We start from the raw sequence: 24,346 nt of genomic DNA on the forward strand, positions 1-24,346 counted from the left end.
ACCCACTTGGTGGGCAATACATGTCATGCACTGAACAGACGAGGTTACCGTTTGGTGGCCCATTCCGGCTTCACCTCTGGATCTAGGGGGGCTGGTATCCTGGTTAGGAACTCCCTCCCCCTGGAGATAGATGGCACGGTGTTGGACGATAGAGGCCGCTACGCAGCTATTATGGGGAGATGGGAAGGGAAGTTGATTTCCATGCTGTATGTTTATGTTCCGCCTGGTCTGCAGTCTACTACCTTCACCGACTTGGGTGAGGTAATTCTGGGTTTGCCCGATGGCTTGCTGGTGGTGGGTGGAGACTTTAATTCTGTGGTGAATGGGGAGAGTGATCGTAGCCCCCCCAGGCTCTTCCCTATATCGCAGCTATGGCTGGGGAAATTTTTGGATGCCTTTGGGTTGGCAGACTGTTGGAGACAACTGCACCCTGGCCGGCTTCAGTATACTTTCCACTCGGGAGCCCATGGAAGTCTCTTGAGACTTGATTATATCCTCGTGACGGTGGTGCAGTTGGTCTCGGTGCGTGAAATCAAGCATTTGGCTAGAGGAATTTCGGATCACTCCCCGCTATGGTTCCATATTGATATACATCTGGGGGCCGGATTGCCCCGATCAATCCATTGCATTTTCATAACCCCAAAATCAGATCTGAGGTAGTCAAGTGTATGAACTTTTACTTTGCTGAAAATGAGGGATCGGTGTCCTCCCCGGTCTCCCTATGGGAGGCTTATAAAACTGTGATCCGTGGTCAGACCCTGTCTTTGGTTGCTGGTGAGAGGAGGCGCAACAATGAGGAGGTGGTGAACTTGGAGTCTGAGATTGCCGTGTTGGAGGAACGGTTAGAAGCTGGGGTTACACCCGAGAAATTGCATGTCTTGGCTCTTAAGCAATCTGATTACAGGGCCTTGGTGACTGGCTCGGCTGAGGCAATGAATCGTGTGCAGCAGGGGCGTCTGTATGATGTGGGTGATAAAGCGGGGAAGTTGATTGCTTGGCTGGATAGGCGAGACAGAATGAATCGTGTTGTGCCTGTAGTTGAGAAAGTTGATGGGACGCGAGTTGTGGACCCGGTTGAGATAGATGAGGTGTTTGCCCAGCACTTTCGGGTTGTCTACGCGCCGGTTTCGGCCATGCCGGAGGAAGACTCGCACTTGCTACTTCGTGATCTTGAGTTGCCTAGTCTCTCGGAGTCGGACGGGGTGTTTATGGAGACTGATTTTTCCATTGATGAGGTTGCGCTCGCTATACGCTCCCTTCGCTCGGGGAAGGCCTCTGGTCCTAACTGTATACCGGTTGAGTTATATAAGCTATGCCCGGATAAAATGGCGCCGTATCTGCTTCGTATGTTTGCTGCATCGCGAGATCTTGGATTCCTTCCCAGGGACCAGAGGCTGGCCTCTATTGTGGTTATCCATAAAGATGGCAAGCCCCGCTAGCGCTGTTCATCGTACCGCCCGATCTCACTTTTGAATGCTGAACCCAAAATATTGGCGAAACTTTTGGCAAACCGACTGGTCACGGTGATTAGCGAGTTGGTTCACCCTGATCAGTCTGGTTTTATCCCCCAACGCAATACTGCGCTCAATCTTCGTCGTCTTCACTGCGTCATCGCGAGGGCGGGGTCTCTCAGCGAGCCGGCCATCTTGGTTTCTCTTGATGCCTCGATGGCCTTTGATACGGTTAAGTGGCCATATTTGTGGGCTACTCTTGCCAAATTCGGTTTTGGTCCGAAGTTTATTGCATGGGTTAAACTCCTGTATGAGCAGCCGTTGGCACAGGTTGTGGTTAACGGTAGAGCCTCGGAACCCTTTGTTCTCGGGCGAGGCACGAGGCAGGGATGTCCTTTGTCACCGCTATTATTTGCACTTGCGCTCGAGCCCCTTGCCGCTTGGCTCCGTTGGGAGCCTTCACTAAAGGGTATTCGGTGGTCCCCTGACTTCGAAGATCGTATATCACTGTACGCTGATGACATTTTGTTGTACCTGACGTCCCCCCGTAAGTCATTAGGAGTCCTCTTTGATGTTTTGAGTTCCTTTGGACGTAACTCCGGGTTGGTTATCAATTGGTCCAAGTCTTGTATCTTCCCGCTGACCGGTGACCCTCTTTCTCTGCCCGAGTATGCCCGATCCCGGTTTCTAGTGATGGCTTTAAGTATTTAGGGATCTATATTTCACTTGACCCTGTGATACGCTACGAGCGTAACTTGTTGCCTCCTCTCGCCCGGCTTCGGTCGGACGTCGCTGCATGGTGTGGTCTGCCCTTGTCCCCCCTGGGATGGGCAGCCCTGTTCAAAATGATGTCTCTTCCCCGTTTTTTGTATGCCGTACAAAACACACTTGATCTAGTGCCGGCTAGCTACTTTCGTGAAATCGAGTGCCTCCAGAAAAAGCTAGTTTGGGCTGGCCGACCTCGTATTGCGTTGGCTAAGCTTACGTTGCCCTGGTACGAAGGGGGCATAGCGTTAACTGATATAAGAAGGAACTACTGGACATCTCAACTAAGCGCTGTGAACCATGCTATGTACGGTCCAGTCCCGAATGCTGCATTCGAGATGGACCGGTGGCTGTTACCCGGGGGAGATTACTACAGGGCACTCTACTCTCGTGGCACTAGAAAGCACTTGACGGGACCCACTGGAGTGGCTGTGCGGGTGTGGGGCAGCGCGACCGCGGCTACTGGATGGGTGGATAAGCCGACCAGGGCGACCCCTCTGTTTGCCGCAGAGAGGCTTGGTGAATTGTGGACGTCAAAGGGTTTCGATAGGTGGGACCGCATCGGAATCAGCAAGGTGGGTGACCTCTGGGATAAGAATAGAGTTAAGACCTTTGCTGAATTGAAACAGGAATACAGTTTGAATGACTCGGAATATTTTCGATACCTCCAGGTTCGTCATGCCATTGTGTCGGTTTTTCCGGCCGGTTCTGATATACCGGAGAGCTCCCCCCTGGAAGACAGGGTGCTGGACGGACATGTTCCAGACAGCACTATCTCCCTTATTTATAAAAAACGTATCAATACTCGATCAGACTTGCTTGTTCAGCTTCGTAGTGCCTGGACTAACGATGGGCTGGAACTGGATGGGAACTGGATGATGAGGATTGGCAGGCTGCGATATCCTCTCCCAAAGAGGTCGCGATTCTGGCGGGTCTGCCACTCGTTCAGCTGAAGATTCTGCACCGAGTCTATGTCACGGGTCCGCGACTGATGCATATGGGTTTTTCTGAGGATGGACTGTGTCGACGTGGCTGTGGTATGATTGCTACCTTCCTCCACATCGTATGAGAATGTCCGGAAGCTGTGTCTTTCTGGACTGGAGTGCATGCGGTAATGAGTGAGGTGACGAATGTTGAATTGCTACCTGAAGCCAGGCGCTATTTATTGAACATATGGGAACCGAACGATTGCACTGTTGCTCAGACTCAGTAGGTTACGCTGGGAAACATGGTTGCGAAAAGGGACATTGCACAGTTGTGGGGATCTCAGAGGGCACCATCAGTTTCCAAGTGGGAAGAAAATATGGACTGGTGCATGTTCAGAGAGAAGATTGTTTATGTCTCCAGTGGCAGGCCCAAAAAATGGGGTAGGATATGGGACCAATGGAACTCATACCGTGGGGAGATATGTGATCCCCCTTTCATTGATCCCCCCGACACTCCTTGTTCCCCTTGACTATACGTTTCGGCTCCCTCCTGTATCACATTATTGAGATGTTTCTGGCTCTGGGTCCCCCTCCCCCCCCCTTATCTCCTGGAGGTTCTCCTGCTTTTCCATATGGTCTTTGACTGCCTCTCCCCGTATCGTATGGAACAGACACAACAATTTAGGATACAGCCTCGTTTTTTCCCTTTTTTTAGATATTTTTGTTTGATTGTTTTAAAAAAATGAAACCTTTCCATATCTTATCGTTATAGATTTGAGCGATATCATGCACCATTGCTGCCGGACCCTTGGTTGTCGGCTGATGAGCTGTGTAATGCTATACTGCTTTTATGATATGTCACTGGCCGGCCCAACGGGTTGTAGGCCTGTAATTGTATCTTCTTTCTTGCTAATAAAGGTTTTAAAAAAAATTTAAAAAAAGGATCTACCATATGGGATGGACCAATCAACAAGTGATTTAGATCTGCATTTGACATAATCAGTAAACAGAACCAGATGAGCTGACAACCTGCACACGCCAGGGTGAAAACAGAATCATGTGTAGGCTACTGCACATGCAGCAAATGAATATGGCCTACGCCAGACCATTATAAAATTCTATATTCATTCTACTGACCTCCCGACAAATTTAACAAGAAAATGTTGTCACTAACATAAATGCACTAAACACACAGTCTCTAGCTGCTGCTAATATCAAGTGCACATACTTTCAAGATATCATCTGATCACTAAGCCCACTCATCATTCACTCCACACTCTCTACCACTAACCTTTCTTCGTACTTTCCTCTAAGATCACGACTTTGGGGAGCACCCCGCTACTTCACTTACTGCCCCTCATCTCTCTTATCTCTTTGCTGAACACTTTCACTTCAATTCTTTTTTTTTCACCTTGAGAACCCATTGCAATTCTCAAATCAGACAATCCATCTTGCACAACATCTGACCTCTTCATGGGTGTGAATGTTAAACACCTTTTTGGATACATTTCTCGGCTGAACCTCACTACTAAATCTCTCCAGCTTAACTAATATCTATTCACTGCTTCAAAACTGCTATTGTTTTATCCCTTCTCAAAATCTTACTTGTGACGGTTTGTCACATGGCTCAATTAGGCCCAGGGAGAAACGCTGCCATTTTAACATGGACACGTTCGACAAAGTTGCCTTTTCTTTCACATGATGACTTTTGACGCATTTGCATCTGTGAAAGTGAAGGATTAGTTTCCATGAAACTACTTTGCTTACGAATTCCACTTCGTAAGAACACTATCACTACACCTTGACCAACTCATAAGGTATGAACATACATTGTGCAGATGAGACGGTTTGTTATTCGTCCATGAGGCGAAGCAGCTATCAATAGATCATGAACAAGAGCGGCCTGACTAAGGTCTCGGCCTGGAAACAAGAATGCTTTTTGCTATCAATAAACAAGCATTTCTGGGTTGGGGCAGAGGAGCACTTGCTGTCATTGCAAGGTCACTCCCTGCTAAAACCTCAACTCAGCTGCTTGCCAATCACTCTGCGAGGAGGGATGTCTAACCTGTGAGCAAAACGGGTGTCAGGAAGGCCCTGCAGTAGACGATGGGTTAGAGGATAAAGAGTGCCATGCCATCCCTTTATATCCCCTCCTATATTCACAGTCCCCTGTTACCAGTTGGCCGTTTTGCTTGCTGCCAGCATGAAGTGGAAAGAGGGGAATCGGCAGGATGTTGTAATTTAGCAGCAATTAAATTGAGCGTTAGGAAAACACATCTTAGTTATGGCCGTTATCTTGACATTTAGCGGCATCCATTTTGGATTCACGGCAGCCATTTTGTCTGCCACACGTTGCCTCGGGTCGACCATGTGCGTTGTCCTACCTTTCTGCTCATGGCCTTTGAATCTGCCCGGCACCAGGCTAATAATAGCATCTCTGTGTTTTACCGCTGACCGTTAGGGTCCGCATCTGTTAATGGTTAGCCTTAGATTGAAATATGTTAGCCGAGACCCCAAGACTGTTAGCTCCTCCCACTGATCAATTGTGCTTCTCGATATTACCTTGTATGGACATAAAATGTGCTCTTATGCTTTGTACCGCCTTCTTCTGAGCCCCTGTGTGGGTATAAATAAACCATGCGTTCAGTAGCCCTTTGTGCTACTTCTCGCAGTGCCGAAGGGTACTGTCTGAATTTTAGCACCACCTCATGAGGTGTAATAAACTTTATGTTTTGCATTTCCAGTTTCCGTGCCAACTTTTTCCTTTTGGGTCTGAGGACTTTGTGCGCAGAAGGGCGAATCCCTTGCACTAGCGGGTCTGGCTGAGGCCTGCACGACAAATTGGCGCCCGGCACGTGGTGCTCATCGACGACTCGGATGCCCGAAGGATTGGTCGTGACGAAGGTTCGGAACTTCGCTTTGGACGCAATCGCTGCCAGAGAAGACCCGAGTCTTGGCACCCGAGGTGGTTCTTCCCTACTTTCCGATCCGACCATCCAGGTGGCGCCGGTCTTCGATTGAGATCTTTTCTGCTGGTCTGCCGTGCAGTGACCGTTTTGTCGAATTTAGAACTTGGCAGTTGGAATCTGGATAGCCTATGATTGGTAAGAGCCGTTTTGCGGCGCCTGTTGTAGGTTTTGGATGCCCTTGTATGGTAAGGTAGTCTTAGGAACACTTACCGTGGCATATTTGTATTTGGGAATAGACTTGTCTACTTTGGATTTTGTTTGACTTTTGATTTGAATATGGGAATATATGTGTTGCAACTCATATAGGCAGGCCATGCGAGGACTTTTCCTCCACTTTGATTTGTATAGCGCAACGTACTAAGAAAGTACCTTAAGCGCTCTTTCCATATAGTAGTGTATATCTTGCACTATTCTTGAGCATGCCTGTTTTTCGCGCCCTTCGAAAGTTGTGCTGCTTGTTTGATGGTACCAGTTTACGACTTGAGGAATCGCAGCCGGCTCCCCCAGAGGGGACACCTAATAGAGATATGTATGTGAAGTTTGGTCTTTCTGCCATAATGTACAGCACGTTGTGGCACAAATACACGAGAAAGGATCCTGAGTTACGTTGGCCACTGCATGGGTTATTTGATGCGCGAAAGGTTGAGTATGTGGAACGATGTCTGTTTGAGCGAAAGTCTAGACGAGATATGTTTGAGAGTTTGCGAATGTGGGAGAAAGAAGTACGACAGCAAGAGAAGCGTGAGCAAGCGTTGATTGAAAAGGAACAGCGAAAGACTGTGTATGAGAAAGCGCTGGAATTGAGAAAGAAAGAAGCGAAAGAATTACAGGAGCGGGAGGAAAAAGAACGTAGGTTACAGATATCTGGCCAATATCCTGTCCGTCAGCCTCTCTATCCTGTCCTTAATAAACCACAAGATGATTTTTTGTTATTAGACCGACCTCCACCCCCGTATGCCGTTCCGTCCGGAGACGACGAGGACTCTGGTTCGGATCAATGAAAATCGCGGGACACTCGATCCACGTTGACTACTGCACACGCGACCGGACTTCGGCAAGCTGCTTGTTTGGCATTACGTAACACTGAATCTGCTCCTGAACTTTTGAATATTATGACAGATTGGTCGGAAAAAGACCAGTTATATTTTCTTACAAAATATGCTGATGAAGTTGTAGAAAAGTTTCGAAAACACTCTACAGTCTTAGAACTTAATGATATCGCAAGTGATCGTAAACAGTTACGTGATGGTTCTTTTGTTTTTTCCCAGGTAAACACCACGGTTAGACGACTGATTAAATTACGAAACGAGGCGTGCCACCTACAGGAGGAGAAAAAGATTGCGGACAACGTTCCCCAGTCCAATCCGCCTGGAGAGTCGCAGTCCTCCCTCTTCGAGACAGATAAGATAAAACCTGCTGACATGAGACCTATGCGGGAAGCCGCACCCTTGTATGTTCCTCCTAAGGGAACGGGTGATAGTGATGACAAACGTTCGGTTGATTCTAAGGGATATTTAATTTATAATTGGGTGTACACTCCTTGGAATAGAGCAGATGTAATGGCGCTTAAAACAGCATTACCTGATCCGCGTAAAAATCCAGCTGCCTTTTATGAGGAAGTCGAAGGCGCTTTAAATTCTTGTACTATGACCTTATGTGATATAGATTTGTTTTTCGGTTTAATTTTGCCCCCTGACATGTGGAGGACTGTTCGTAAAATTGATGACCGTGCTATTTTCAGTGCTGAATGGAAAGATTTAGAACGTTTAGATGCGGACAGAGAGCCCGCCCAAAAACCACATCGGTTAATATTAGATCTTCCTGCAGCCATTTTGACTAAACTTAAAACGATTATCCCCCCTAAAAAGATCGATTGAACTGTTTTTGCATCGTGTAAACAAAAGATAGATGAATCAGTTTCTGATTTCTTTACTCGCTTCGAGGAAGCTTTTCATGATTTTAGTGGCCAGTCTTTAACAGATGATACTGGCAGGCATTTGTTTGTTGATAAATATGTTACGAATCTGTTACCAGGGATAGCCAGCCGTCTAAAAGCTAGCGAAAGTTCTTGGACTACGTCCTCTCCGGCCTCTGTTTTGACGATGGCTCAGTATTATGAGCGCCAGGCGGCGGAGGCGAAGGGGAATGAGGACAAGAAATCAAAAGAGTTAAAAACAAAAGTTATGTTGGCCCAGGTTTATGGTCTGCCTTCTAGAGGTTACGATAGGAGCCCTGATAGAAATTATGATAGAGGTGGACCAGCACCTCCCAATACTCCTTACGGTCGCACGGATTTATCTCTCAATCAATGTGCATATTGTAAGCAGCTAGGCTATTGGATGCGTAATTGCCCGTTGCTATGTCCTCAACAGTGTGGTAAATAAAATATTACCCTGTCATAATTTCTCTACATAAACAAAGCATCATGCATTAAATGAGAGGCAGAGTCCGTGATGTCCGATTCAAAAGGGCTTTATTCCAATAACTCGAGTTAAGGGAGAATCTGTTCCATCACCACTAAGGTTCAGGAAGGGTCTTCTAAACATTATTTACAGAGTACAATATATATACGTTTAATCTCGTACATAGGGAGGAGCGCTCGAGGCAGAGCAAGAAAGAAGAAGAGATAAGAGCATGTGGGCGTGCATGAGGGTGTATACGTGATGAGTCATAGGTGAGTCATAGGTGGGTGGATACATAGAGGAGGAGTTGCATAGCCAGCTGGAACTTTGCTCTACTTGTGTGCGCAACTTGATCATGACGTGCAATTGACGTGTAACTGGGGGGAGCTGACTTTCGATCTAGTACGGAGGCCTTCAGTGTCAAAGCGACCGGCACGTCTGGTATTATCTGATATCTTGAGTCAGGGGATGTATTATCTGAAGCAAAGGTCGCTCATCACTAAGAGCCAGAGAGGGCATATATTTCTTTGTTCATTGCATGGGGGCTGTGGGCTTTCTACGGATGCAAGCTCTGTAATTCACTTAAACGGAGACAGAAAGGCTAGGCCCTATCTCTGCGGACGGGTTCTGTTTACCTTCTTCACCAGACAGGAATGTGATTCTGTAGAGCAAGCAGATAACTGTTGTGCAAAATACTGTCTTGGCACCCCTTGCTGGGCCTCTTTCGGCTGAGCCAGAAGTATGCGAGGTCAGGGATACGTAACTGTAGCTCTCAGAGTGTCTGAGCAATGAAAACCCTAATTCAAAGACTGGTTCAGACTGAGCCACAAAACGGGTTCATCTCGATATTAAAAGTGTACAATGCAAACACAGGGCCTTAACCCCTTCGACGCTCATGACGAGCTGAGCTCGTCATGGAGTTTCCATTGACTTCAATGGAAATTACATGGAAAGCAACAAATAGGCTTAGCATCCAAGTGGTTAATGCTAACTTAACGTTTGGGAGACTTGATGACTGGCATCATAATGCAGGACGTGACTGCAGAGGCCTTGTTATCCAGGCCACTACGGGAAAATGCATGGGTGACATGCACATACATTAAACATAGGGTACACGCAGGGGACATATTGGTCATGCCAGGGAGCGGGGCCAAGGGAGAACTGGTTCAGGTTCCTCGGAGCCTCGGGGATATATGAATGATGGTGCCCGATCCGACACAAATACACGCCCACAGCAGAGCCAGAACACTTTCGATAGGCGGAATCAATATCAAGTGTCCGATTATGTTCAGCCTGATCTGTACAATTCTGCTCATGCATAGGATTGCCTAGGATGGGGTAAGGAATCAGTTGAAGTTCCAGTAGATCAGACGGGTCCCTATGTTACAGCACATGTTTTGGGCTCTACTGATCGGTTTCTGGTTGATACAGGAGCTATACGTAGCGCTTTGTCTAAACAATTGGTTCTGAGGGCTCCCCTGTCTGGCATAACTATTACTTCAATAGGTTTCGATGGAACACCTTCCCTTAGCCCATTGTCACAACCACTCTCATTCTCTGTTGATAAGTTCAGTGCTCCATGTCCGTTTTTGCTTTCCCCTAACACACCATATAACATTCTGGGTCTTGATATGTTGAAGCACTTTCGAGCCACGATACGATGTTTTCCTGAAGGGGTGCGAGTCATTTTAAATGATAATTACACTGAACTTGACAGAATTTATCTTGTTAGAGAAGATATTGCATTAGCCTCACTTCCTGAATCTTTGTGGGCTACCTCAGACACTGATGTGGGTCAGATGGTCATTCCTCCGGTTCAGATTAGTGTCAAGGAGGGAGCTGTGTTGCCTCGTTTGCCACAATATAGAATCTCACAGGAGGGGGAGGATGCACTCATACGAATTGTACATGATTTGATACGAGTTGGGGTTGTTGAGGAAGTTCCATACAATGTTTGCAATAGCCCGATTCTTCCGATTCTGAAAAGAGATACTGACACACGAGTTTACAGATTGATTATTGATTTGAGGGAAGTGAATAAAATCGTAGTACCACAGTATCCCGTGGTTTCTGACATCACAACACTCCTTACTTTGGTTCCTCCGACTGCCACTACATTTACTGTGATAGACTTGAAGAACGCTTTCTTTTCAATCCCTATTCATCCTGATAGCCGATATTTGTTCGGTTTCACTTTGAATAATCGATCGTATCGATTTTGTAGAGTTCCTCAAGGCTATACTGAGAGTCCAAGTATTTACAGTCAAGCATTGAAAAGGGAACTTGATTCTTTTTCATTGCCCGAAGGTGTGGCTCTCATGCAATATGTCGATGACATCTTGCTGGCAGCCGACACTCCGGAACAGTGTGAAAAATGTACTCTATCTTTGCTTTCTTTTCTTGCTTCACATCATCACAAAGTCTCTCGAAAGAAGCAGCAATATTGTAGGCCAAGGGTAACCTACTTAGGTCACCTTTTGTCTAAGGAGGGACGTGCATTGACATCAGATCGCATACAAGCAATTTTAGACACACCAGTTCCTACCACACAGAAAGGAGTACGTGCATCCATGGACAGAAGAATGTGAAAGTGCTTTTCGACAGTTACGACAAGCCCTTTGTTCAGCACCAGTGTTAGGCACACCAGATTACACAAAGCTGTTCACACTTTACGTGCACGAGAAAGATGGATGTGCATTGTCAGTGTTGGTTCAGTTACATGGCGATAAGCAACGTCTGTGTGCATATTTTTCAGCAGTTCTTGATCCCGTTGCTAGAGCATTACCTGGATGCTTTCGCTCAGTTGCAGCAACAGCGGTGTCGATTCGACAGAGTGAGGGAATAGTTTTGTCACACAAATTGTTAGTGCTAGTACCTCATGCTGTTGATGCCCTTTTGAATCAGACCAAGACGCAGCATTTGACTAGTGCTCGTCTTACAGGATATGAACTGACATTGCTAGCCCCCCACATTACATTGAAGAGATGTGCAACTTTGAATCCAGCTACTTTGTTGCCATATCCGGTGACTCAGCATCAGTCACAAGAAACGCACAATTGTATTTTTCTGACTGAAGAACAGACAAAGGGTCGCATTGATTTGTAGGATACGCCCCTTCCAGATCTAGATGGTGAATTGTGGGTTGATGGGTCTTGTTTGAAATTACCAGATGGTACGACTTCAGCCGCATATGCAATTACCACGCTTGAGACAATAGTGGAGACAGCCCGCATACCACAGAAATCGGCTCAAGCAGCTGAATTGATAGCTTTGACACGAGCATGTGAGCTTAGTGCTGGTTTGTGTGTGAACATTTATACAGATAGCCGCTATGCTTTTGGAATAGCGCATGATTTCGGCCTACTCTGGAAGGAAAGAGGCTTTCTTACATCTCACGGAATACAGATAATGCACGGAGACTTAGTGCATAATCTTTTGACTGCATTGACATATCCGAAGAAAATTGCTATAGTGAAGTGCAGTGCACACAAGAAAGTAACAGACAAGATTGGACAAGGAAATGCCTTTGTAGACCGTGTAGCACGTGAAACTGCGATGAAGAGAAATACCACTTCTATGTACGTAGTGAAGTCACAAGCTGAAAGATGGCACGATGCTAGGCAGGAAGTGCGAGAGATACAGAAGACAGCTTCTGACAAAGAACGTGAACAGTGGTCTAAAGAAGGAGAGTTAGATGATGAAGGTTGTTGGAGAAATAAGCAGATGGATCGATGGAAGCTGCTTATAGCTTTCGTACAACCTATGGTTCAGATGGCACATGGGCTAGCACATGTTGGAGCTTCCGCAATAACGAAAATGCTTATGCAGGTTTGGGAGCATCCAGAGATTGCTAGCACAGCTAAGAGTAGTTCAGTCTTGCTTGATTTGTTTGCAATACAAACCTGGAAAAGGGACACGAGTTCCATCTGGAGGTTTTGTTACACCAACTGCACCTTTTGAAGTCCTTCAAATGGATTACATTCAGCTTGAGCGGTGTAATAATTTAAAGTATGTCCTAGTGGTGGTTTGCGCCTTCAGTAAATGGATTGAGGACATTGACCAAACAGACACTAGTCTGCAGCAATATGTTGATTTCAATTTAGGCCTGTTTCCTTTTGTAGGTGCTGCATTAAATAGTAGGAAAATACGACGATTGACTAGAGTTGTAGAAGCTGTCACCAATGAAACTGCTGTAGCTCTTGGTAATATCACCGAAGAACTACAAATTGCCAGAATTGTAACTCTTCAGAACACGATGGTTCTGGACGTTATGTTAGCAGATAGAGGAGGAGCATGTAAAGTCATCAGAAGTAGTTGTTGTGTATTTATCCCTGACAATTCGCCTTCTGTATATGAAGCAATTCTTAAGCTACATAAAATAGCTGCCGATATTCATGAGAAAAATGGCACTTGGACTTTTGCTGGATGGTTTTGGCTTTGGTTTCCACCTGGGGTTGGAAGTTACTGACTGTTCTATTTATTGCAGTTGCATTGATTTTCACTTGTTGTATGTGTATCCACTGTGGCCCAATGCTATGTTCTATGTGGATAAATGCCTGTATACCATCAAAACTAAATGCCGTAAAAGCGCAACAATCGTTGGATAAAGAAGTGACAAATATAATGTGCATAGATATACAAGATGAATGCACAGATTACCCTAAAAGAGCATATGTCTTTAGCTAACGCTAAAAGGGTTGTCTGTTGTAATTTAGCAGCGATTAAATTGAGCGTTAGCAAAAGACATCTTAGTTCTGGCCGTTATCTTGACATTTAGCGGCATCCATTTTGGATTCACGGCAGCCATTTTGTCTGCCACACGTTGCCTCGTGTCGACCATGTGCGTTGTCCTACCTTTCTGCTCATGGCCTTTGAATCTGCCTGGCAACAGGCTAATAATAGCATCTCTGTATTTTGCGGCTGACCGTTAGGGTCCGCATCTGTTAATGGTTAGCCTTAGATTGAAATATGTTAGCCGAGACCCCAAGACTGTTAGCTCCTCCCACTGAACGATTGTGCTTCTCGATATTACCTTGTATGGACATAAAATGTGCTCTTATGCTTTGTACCGCCTTCTTCTGAGCCCCTGTGTGGGTATAAATAAACCATGCGTTCAGTAGCCCTTTGTGCAACTTCTCGCAGTGCCGAAGGGTACTGTCTGAATTTTAGCACCACCTCATGAGGTGTAATAAACATTATGTTTTGCATTTCCAGTTTCCGTGCCAACTTTTTCCTTTTGGGTCTGAGGACTTCGTGCGCAGAAGGGCGAACCCCTTGCACTAGCGGGTCTGGCTGAGGCCTGCACGACAAGGAGGCCCCTTTAAGCCAGAGATGAGGACAGACTTCAGACGATAATACATGATTTAAGAAGGCGGGGCGGAGAGCCGGTCAGGTAGGTCAGTAGTTGGTCCAGCTACACAACGCAAGGGAGCGCGAGGCAGAGAAACCAGCGGGGAAGACTGGAAAGACAGAGAAGACCTAACAACCTTCCAAGAGAGAGAACCGGAGCCCAGGGGAGGTCACAGCTTGTCTGCGAATGGAACACCCGAACTTGGCGGAGGAGGGAAAGCTGAAGCAGAAGGAGACCAGACCTCAATGAAGGACGCGTAGTCACTACGCCACGGCTTGGAGGGACGTGGCTCTTCCAGGTGCGTGGGCGTCTACGGGGCTTTTGGAAAGGGGCTGAGTCAAAGAGGGAGGGGAGGCTGAGGGGTGAAAGGGACCCAGGGAAAAGGAAATAAGTGAGACGGAAAAGAAAGACAAGAGCAAAAATCATTGGCTACTCTTTTTCTTTTTTGTTACTCCAATCTCTCCCCCTTCCTTCACATTTATGCATAGCTATTATTTATCCTTCACATCCTCCCTTGACTAAACCATAAAGCAAAAACACTTACCTGAACCTTTTCCTTCTGTCCGAGGGACGACGGTGGCCGAGGCTCACCTAAGGGACTGAAGTGGAAGATTCTGTGGGAAAGAAGAATACAAAAGAGACAATCAATTACTGTGATTTCCTGTAATACAAAAAAAATTGCATACTAAGAAATTATTCAATGCAATGAGCTCCTTCTTGACCGACTTTTCTACATACTTGGTGTAGAATGTGGGCATAATTCCATTAGTCCAAGATAATGGTAAGCCTAATACAACAACTAATTCGTGGTCAAGAAAAATTGGAATGGGCCATAGAGAGACAGATGACGACGGCCCAAGTGGGCAGGGAAATGTTCAAGGCTTCACTCACCCAGCAGGTTGAATGCATATTTAAGCTTGCTGACGGTCAAACACCCTAAACCACAAGTCAACAGAGCCACCAATGGGTACATGCAGGGCACCCCAATATATATCCCTCCAGAAATATCAACCGGGAGAGGACCCGGATGCCTTCCTTACGAATTTTGAAAGGGCTGCCCAAGCTGTGGATGGCCGGAGGGGAAGTGGCCTTTCTTTTTAGCACTGCTATTGACAGGGGAGGCCCAGGCTGTGTACCAGGTGGCTAACCCCACAGGAAACACTCCTTACAAGGACATTAAGACTGTCATATTGGACCACTTGGGAATGGATCCCGAAGCATATTGGTCAAGATTCAGAAAGGAACGAGGTAACCCTGGAGATAACCCAAAGACAATATTTTTAAAGTTAAAGGCGGCTGCGGATACATGGTTAAGACCCCAAGAGAACAGCAAGGAACAAATATTGGTGGTCATTTATCTGGAGCAGTTTCTTGAGGCCTTACCAACACCCACCCAGAGGTGGCTATGTCAACAGCCACATCTCTCTGTAGATCAAGCTGTGGAGATGGCAACATCCTTGGCTCGGGCCCAACCAAAGACACTAGCTTTTGAACCTGATAGGTCCTCAAGGTATTAATTATATCAATGAGAGGGAACGATGGGCTATGAAGGTCCAACATACAGGCCCACAAACTAGTGTAACAAGATTAGTATGAAATTCCTGAGGGGGAATAGTAGAGAAAGAAAGGGGAGCAGGTGAAAACTAGGTATGTATTGCGAGGATCAGTGAACCCCAATGTCAGTGCAAAACCAAACAGGGAGGAAGGGTTCCTCCTATTCTGAAAAAACCCTCACACACCCAACAAGCGGGTGTCTTGCTTCATCATTGGGCCTGCTCCTACTCGGGTCGGCGGTGCAATACCCGATCAGGCACCCTGAAAGGGGCCTACTTAACGGAGATCCCAGACTGGAAGGAGTGCCAGGGTAGGCTACACGCTGCCTGGACTGGTGTAACCGACACTACTCTATAAGGTCTCCAGGCCCATAGGAATGAATGGGGAGGCATTCCTTATTACTGATTCGGTAAATACCAAATCGGTAATAACGAATATTACCGAATCAGTAAAATTTACTGATTGTTTACCTACATTCTATTTACTGATTCCTAAATACCGAATCGGTAAAATTCGGTACTTAGGAATCGGTAAATAGAAATTACCTACATCTAGCCCTAAATGGGAAATTGGCTACTATTCTGATTTTGCACCTATATGGGACTCCCCGGGGACACCGTCCTGCCTTCAAGATGGTTTAGCTGGCCCCATTAAGAGAGCGGGAATCTCCATATGGTCTGATCTGGGGGATGTAAACGGAATCCATCCGTGGGAATTCTTAAGAGCCAAGATAGGTTCTAGTTTCTCAAAGTTTAATTACCTACTACTTAAATCTTGGTTTGAGGCAGACAATGGGGGCATAAGAGGCATCTGGGATATAGAGATCCTCTTTCAATCTGTCCAGCCATTCAAGAAAGAAATTTCCACCTGGTATAAAAAAGCTTTTGGATGCAAATGATCTAGGAATTCCACCACAGTCATCGTCTTAGAACCAATCCCCCCTCGAATCCATGATGGGTGACCACCTAGAATCATCTTTAAAACTATTGTATAAGTTTATTAAACCAGCTAGTCTTAAGAAAAATCACTTTTTTGTCTCTAACCACATTTATTATACACCCGCCAGAATTGCTAAATTCGCCCACTTCCTGAGCCAAAATGTCCCAGAGGCATGGCACCTAAAGCCAATGATATCCATATGTTCTACGAGTGCCCCGAGTTAGAGCTGTTTTGGAAGGAGGTAGGAGACTATCTGCGTAACATCTTCAAAGTTAACATTGAGGTTAATGGTTCATTGGTGTTTTTCGTTAATGACGGTCTTTCCACAGCAGACTTAACACAGACACACAGAGGGTTGTTGTTATGTCTGATTTTGCTTGCCAGCAGGGAAATATGTATAAAATGGAAAGATCCCCACCCTCCTAAAACAGAAGATTGGCTAAAATCCTCACTTGCAATGGCTTGCCTTGAACCTGCAGCAACCAGTGATAGATCAACGAATATTTGGCAACCTTTTATCACCATGGGCCGAGACTTGAGATTATTATGACATCTAAGGTAAAAATCAACTGGTCCTACGATTTATTACACCAAAACCCCCAAAAAAGGGGCTGGTTGGGTGACCTAAGCAAGTGCAGGAAGCCTAAGGGTGCCCAGTTCGAAATTGGCTTTGAAAGATCTGCAGCAGCTTATTGATGAGATGAGGACAAAACAAAAAAAAGTATCATAAACATGTCACATAAACGCAATTTCTCACACCCCGGGATCATAACATAACAGTGTATAAACCTGTGATTAAGATAGCTGCCGGCCTCCGGGTTGTAGGCTGAGAGCCGTGTATTGTATGGTGACCAAATAAAGGTTTTTGAAAACTAAAAAAAAAAAAAAATAAACATCTGTTAGTGCAGGTGTGTCCAGCACAGGCCCTGGAAGGCTGGATCCAGACATATTTTCAGGATATGTGCATGAGCTACATATACAAATAATTAATTAATATAGCAAATTGGCAACGTTCTGGCTCTACTTGGTCGCCAGGGGCTATTAAGAACTGTTGCGCGGCCTCATGGGAAGTCCAAATCTGCAAACAGTTCTTTTAAATGTCAGCACTTCTCTGGGTGAAGTGTTGCAAGAGATACTTTACATAATCCGCACCATGTGCAACGCCCTCTCCATGTTTTGTTTGCGGTCACCTGTTTGCCGCGCTGGCAGACCCACTGTCTGTATCAACAAACGAATACTGCACAGAGGTATAATAACAAGGATGACGTCACTAAAAAATACAGGCTGGCCCGTTGCTATGCTTTCACACTGCACGCAGATTTTAGCAGCAGTTGCCTGACCAACATAACGCTCGACCATCCTGTTACATGACCTCCCCCAGCACTGCATTTCCATCTCCTATTACACGTACCCACTCATTCCCTGCCCATTACTCGCTAACATGCTGCAGCTAATTCTTGGCATTAGGCGGACTTCACTTACCTACTTCCTTGTGCAGAGGGTCCCACGAGGCACGGCAGAGCACGGCGGCCAGCAAACACGCTGCTGCAATTTCCCACATTGTGTGCGCGGCGCCACTGGCACCTCATTACGGCACACCGGGGTGCCGCGGTGCACAGTTTGGGAACTGCTGGCCTAAGGTAATGCAAGACCAGGCTCGCTTGATTGTATCCCCCAGCTCATTTACATTCCAGGATAGTACCCTCAACGGGAGACCGGATGGTCGGGAGGCCTGTGCCTGGGGATCCCTGTCACTACTCTCCGAATTTGTGTGAATCATAAGCATCCTTGAAGTTTGGCACTCCTTGGGCTCTACGTAATGCAGTTTTCATTATGTCTCTTGGTCTAAATCCTATTATAGCACCTTTTGTCAAACGTCCTCCTGAAACTAAAACTAAAACAATTAACTGTGCCAAACCCAGTGTTGTGGCGTTTTCAATTCTGTGAGCATGATGGAAGATTTAGGACCTTTTGCTGACGGGGCCCCGATATACAGGTAAATGTTGTGGACTATTATAAAATAGTTATCTAAACCATACAGTAAGAGCATTTGGTGGGGAGAAATGGGGAGATAATTTCTGGATATTTTGTACTGTAGGAAGCGAGGTGTAGGAATTAGTTATGCGACCCCCAGCTTGCCGACAGAACGAGAGAACGTTGGTGGCTGCTCTGACCAGTATTAATAGCGTGATTACGCAGGTATGCCTGATTGGTATGTGTTTTACATGTGTTGTAACACACTCGAGGTAGAATCAGACACAGGATGAAGCTTTGTGATGAATGACTCCTGCCCCCCTTTTTCATTATCACTTTAGGATTCGAGTTGTTTTAGGAATCGGCCGATGTGGGTATCTCTGTACCCCTGAAGTATAAATTTGTCTGTGAACTCGAGAGTGAAGACTTCACTCCAGGTACTTCTTTGGCGGCCCTTTGGTTTAAGTACCTTTTCTCTGCCCCCGTGTGTCGTTGGGGTTAACACCGACCCGGTGGTACTTGCACCATACACCCAGGCTTGGGTGGATATTTGAGTGGGTGAGTGTAGAGTTTTGCTTCACGTGTGGCACCGTCTTGATCCCCTCCCCTTTTTTGGCTCTTTTTGATCTCATGTGGTCTCTTGACTTTCTGAGCACTGAATGGGCACTGATGGGATAGGGAGATTTTTTCGGGTAGAATAGAATGTATAGTTATGCTTTTTTCATTATAATTGTAGATATGTTTATACCCTTGTCCTGATGAAGCAGAAAGAAATGATTGGCTGAAACGCGACTGCGTCGACAAACATATGAGGAGTCGCATTAATTTGAATTTCGCCTTAGAGTAAGGGCGCCTATAGAGTAATGAGACAAGAGGTGTTATACCTCAGGCGCGCAGGGGACTTCCTCAGAGTGTATTGCTCAGAGTAAGGAGTGTACATTCATTTTGGTTATAATTAGGTATTGTATATGTTGTATATATTGTGTATATGTATTGTGTTATATACGTAATTGTGATGTATATGTGATTTTCAGTATTTGTTCATGTCCTGTATATATTATGTTTAATGTATGAGCAATTGATGTTTTGTACTCAGCCCGTCATATGACACGTGAATTTGTTAGAATCATGTATATGCAGATTTTCAAAATACTAAAAAACGTCAGGGTAATTGATGGTACCATGAACGAAAATAAATGATTGATTGGTACCTCCGTACTATTTTTCTTTGCTATTCATCTTTGATGTTATATGCCCAGGTATAGGGGGTGATTTGGGCATACCCCCCTTTTATTGTTGTTGTTTTTTTTAAAAAGACAGCTCGCAATTGGCCACAGGTGGGGGCATTGCTCCGCTCATGGCCTATTGGTGTCTGTTACGCGCAGCAGCGGCATCTGGTTTAAATTATAAACATGTGTTTAAAATTAGCGCGCGTTCGCTTTGCTGCCGGCCTCCCTCGCACCCGCTCCTCTGTGCTGCGGGCGCACATTGGTTTCGATTCCGTGCTTGTTAATGTACCTTCGATATCCACTTTTCACCCTTCGGTCCTAGCTGCCTCCTATAGTCCCATATTGAGACATTAAATAAGTAGATGTGATAGGACTTATTTCAGAAAATGAACTGGTGTACTGTCGCTATGTAATGTTGTACATGTTTAGGTCTCGCGACCTATCGATGTGCGCAAGCGCATCGAGCGGAGCGAGAATTCAAGTCGGCAAAATCCTCGTCAAACTAAGGGCTTTCCGCTGGCGTTTTCTTAAAGTTCACGTGAACCACGTGAGCAAACAAGCACGCGCATTCACGCAGCACAGCACATCAAAGGGCTTCTCCTCCCCTAATTATGCCGGCCGTACTTTCAGTTTCCCGGCCGCTCTGCATTTATCAGGTACGTGTTGTTGTTTTTTTCACTTTGTCTCCGTGCGTGCGTTCCCCCACCACTCGTGTTGTTCTCCCTTGCACTTTATCCACTGAGTCACTGTAAATATTGATCACTTGCGCCGTGTTGTTGACTCATTAGACAGCATTTACCTATGAATAAATTGCAGTAAAATTTTTAAATTCCTTCTCTTTCTGAGAAAATCTAATCGGGTGATATAATCCCTTCTTTGTTAGTATTAATGAATGTAATTTTTTTCATGTTTGATTGCGCCACCGTTTGATTCTGCTCTTCATATTATTAATTTTCAACTACAAAGAAATAACTACACCCGACAGAACCATCGTTTATAATGATATATGGAGTTTGGAGGATTGGCACGTGGAAGTAGCCAAGGCCAGGTGTCCAATAGAAGTAGACACCAGAATGAAGTGTGCGGTGAGTAGCCACTCAACACTGAGCTTACCTACCTGATCTGCATAAAACACGAGAAATGCAATTTCACCCAAATACTCCTGCATTGAAACCGGGAGTTGCCTAATCGCACAAAACTATGGGTATCATACTTTGCTAACTAACTCGCGCGATCACATACCCAAGTCAACGCAGTCAGCCTACTAAGGGTGACGGGAGACAAACCAAAGTTGGAACATCGGCGCTGTGCTACTGGTGTTGTGCAATGCCGCCTGTGCACTAAATTCAGCATGTGTGCAAATAAATCCTTTTCTTCTCAAGGTCCTAAATCCTTCCTCTTATGTCAAACTGAGCAATCAGAACAAGCGTGCACCAAGGTTCCTACCCCCACTCGGCTCCGCTGGAACAGTCACTGCTGTAGATTTATAATCGTGATTTGCCCCGTAAAACTATGTTCAAACAAGCAAATCCCTATTTTGAGGTAATGCGTTCTTTGTACCCCGCTGGTCAAATTCATTATTATCGGGAAAGTAACAAGCAGAATCATAATGGAAGAAAAGTGAACATAAATTAATTGACAATAAGAAGGTGAAGTGGCATGTATGTAAACAGGAAGCCACACGGGTCCTACTCGCTAGCACTAAATATTACTGTCTTGAACAACCGACCCCAAGGAGACGACAGAACAAAAACAAGCATTGGCATAGCCAATAGGTCTCGCTTGTGGGACCTTATAAGTATTTAGTTTTGCAGCACAATATCCTTGTTGCACCAAGGATATTGTGCTGCAAAACTAAATACTTATAAGGTCCCACAAGCGAGACCTATTGGCTATGCCAATGCTTGTTTTGTGAATGGACTCAATTGTTTGCAATTATTTTTCTCACATTTTGGTGTCTTTATGTTGATTTAAAAAAAGTCTTTATTGATTTGAATGTCTTGTAGTGTTTTAAACTTGGACATTTTTGAAAATCACAAATGTGTAAAAATATATGATGTAAATAGATGATGATGATGACAAATATAAGTACCTAAGAATTAACTTGTTCAGGTACTAAGTCTGCCAAAATAAAAAGCAGCCACGTAAAATCGAGACCAGGTTCCTTGTTTTTGATTAGATCCTATAGTCCCCGAAGCACCTCATCCCGGTAGAAAGCCTCGAAACAACTACGATGCCAACGCCACTGTAACAGCTCAAGCCACAATAAGTCACATCGGGGCAGGTATAGCTCGAAGGGGCTATCATGCACAGGGCACACAGGCTATCCCCTACAGGGGGTGACATCCCTTCAAAGTTAGGAGCGCGATTATTAACCGCAACCTCCATTACTCATCAGTCCTTCCTCAAAAGCCACCCTACGGCACAATTTTATATCAATGGCACAGCTTGCTCTGCTGCCACTTGAGCAAACCCAAACGAATGTGTTTCGGCTGTTAAGCTAATCTAAGAAACGGGTTCAATCAATCAATCAATCAATCATCACACTTGTATAGCGCGCTACTCACCCGGAAGGGTCTCAAGGCGCTTGGGGGAGGGGGGCCGCTACTGCTCGAACAGCCATGTCTTGAGTTTTCTCTTGAAGGCGAGGTGGTCCTGGGTCAGCCGAAGGTGGATGGGGAGGGAGTTCCATGTCTTGACCACCAGGTAGGAGAAGGATCTGCCTCCGGCGGTGGCTCTTCGGATGCGTAGTACGGTGGCGAGGGCGAGGTTAGCGGACCGTAGCTGGCGGGTGGGCGTGTGGAAGGTCAGGCGGTCGTTGAGGTACTTGGGGCCCAGGTTGTGGAGAGATTTGTGTGCGTGGGTGAGGAGCCTGAACGTGATCCTCTTGTTGATAGGGAGCCAGTGCAGGTTCCTCAGGTGACCGGAGATGTGGCTGCGTCGAGGGATGTCCAGGATGAATCGGGCGGAGGCGTTCTGGATGCGTTGGAGTCTTTTATGTAGCTTGGCTGTGGTTCCAGCGTAGAGGGTGTTTCCGTAGTCCAGCCGGCTGGTGACGAGGGCCTGGGTGACCGTCTTTCTGGTTTCGATCGGGATCCATCGGAAGATCTTGCGGAGCATGCGGAGGGTGTGAAAGCATGAAGAGGAGACGGCGTTGACTTGTCTGGTCATCGAGAGGGAGGACTCCAGGATGAAGCCCAGGTTGCGTGCGTGGTCTGTCGGCTTGGGGGCGGTGCCTAGGGCAGGGGGCCACCAGGAGTCGTCCCAGGCGGAGGGTGATGGTCCAAGGATGAGGACTTCCATCTTGTCTGAGTTCAGTTTCAAGCGGCTGTTCTTCATCCACTCGGCGACGTCTTTCATCCCTTCGTGGAGGCTGGTTCTGGCGGTGTCGGGTCTCTGGTGAGGGAGAGGATCAGCTGGGTGTCGTCGGCGTAGGAGATGATGTTGAGGTTGTGTTGGCGTGCGATGTCTGCGAGAGGTCTCATGTAGACGTTGAAGAGGGTGGGGCTGAGTGATGATCCTTGCGGGACGCCGCAGATGACTTCGGTGGCCTTGGAGCGAAACGGGGGGAGGCGGACTCTGTGTTCTTCCGGCGAGGAACGAGATGATCCACTTCAATGCCTTCTCTTGGATGCCGGTGTTGCTGAGGCGTTGCACTAGGGTGCGGTGGCAGACTGTGTCGAACGCGGCGGAGAGGTCCAGGAGGATGAGTGCCGCTGTTTCCCCGTTGTCGAGAAGGGCTCGGATGTCGTCGGTGGCTGCGATGAGGGCGGTCTCGGTGCTGTGGTTGGCTCTGAATCCGGATTGTGATGGATCGAGGGATCCATTCGTCTCGAGGAAGGTGGCAAGCTGTTTGTTGGCGATCTTCTTGATGACTTTGGCAGGAAAAGGGATTAGCGAGATGGGGCGGACGTTTTTGGTGGTGCAGATGAGCTGGTGGTGCTTGCGGGTCGCGTGTTTGAGGGCGGTCATGTTGTCAGTGGTCCGGTCGAGGAGCCAGGCTTTCTCGAGGGTGGGGCAGGTCTTCTTGGAGTCCTTGAGTTCGTCGGTGAACCAGGGGGCCTTCTTGCTTCTGGGTTTGCTGGGAGCGTTCTTCAGTGGTGCGAGGTCGTCGGCGCAGGCGGTCAATCACTGCGTGAAGTTGCGGGCTGCTTCGTTGGGGTCCGGTGTGCTGGCCGGTGGACTCTAGCTGAGGGAGGTGGTGAGCTGGTCGGCGGTGATCTTGCTCCAGCTTCTGTGAGGAACCTGTTGCGGGTGGTGGTGGGTAGTGGTTCTCCTGAAGCTGAAGTGGACGCAGCTGTGGTCGGTCCAGTGAAGTCCGGTGGAGTGGCTGAAGGCGATGTGCTTGCTGGATGAGAAGACGGGGTCAAGCGTGTGGCCGGCGTAGTGGGTGGGGGTGTTGACCAGTTGCTTGAGTCCGAGGTTGGCGAAGTTGTCCAGCAGGGTGACGGTGTTGCGGTCCTTGTTGTTCTCCAGGTGGAAGTTGAGATCCCCTAGGAGGATGTAGTCGGCGGAGGGGAGGGCGTGTGGGCTGATGAAGTCCGTGATGTCTTCGCTGAATTGTGTGCGTGGTCCCGGGGGTCTGTAGATGAGGGTGCCTCTGAGGGTCGATGTGAATCTGGAAGTGGAGGTGTTCGGCGGCGGTGTAGGTGTCGTCGGCGTCGGTCGTGATGCGGATGGTGTTCTTGTGGACGATGGCGATGCCTCCCCCAGTCTGGTTGACTCGGTCCCTCCTGATGATCTTGTAACCATCCGGGATGGCGATGACGGGGGCTGAGGAGGCGTTC

General features: G+C 46.8%; 1 long non-coding RNA gene across 2 annotated transcripts in view; it reads right to left on the reverse strand.

The window, feature by feature from the left end:
- Positions 1-24,346, reverse strand: part of LOC144806319 (uncharacterized) — a 39,538-nt gene that overhangs the window by 8,338 nt on the left and 6,854 nt on the right. For both annotated transcript variants that reach the window (XR_013605764.1, XR_013605763.1), the window contains exon 2: positions 14,408-14,477. This is a non-coding gene — a long non-coding RNA (uncharacterized LOC144806319). The remainder of the gene's footprint in view (positions 1-14,407; positions 14,478-24,346) is intronic.

The sequence above is a fragment of the Lissotriton helveticus genome (genome assembly GCF_964261635.1).
Source record: "Lissotriton helveticus chromosome 1_1 unlocalized genomic scaffold, aLisHel1.1 SUPER_1_unloc_62, whole genome shotgun sequence".
Classification (NCBI taxonomy): domain Eukaryota; kingdom Metazoa; phylum Chordata; class Amphibia; order Caudata; family Salamandridae; genus Lissotriton; species Lissotriton helveticus.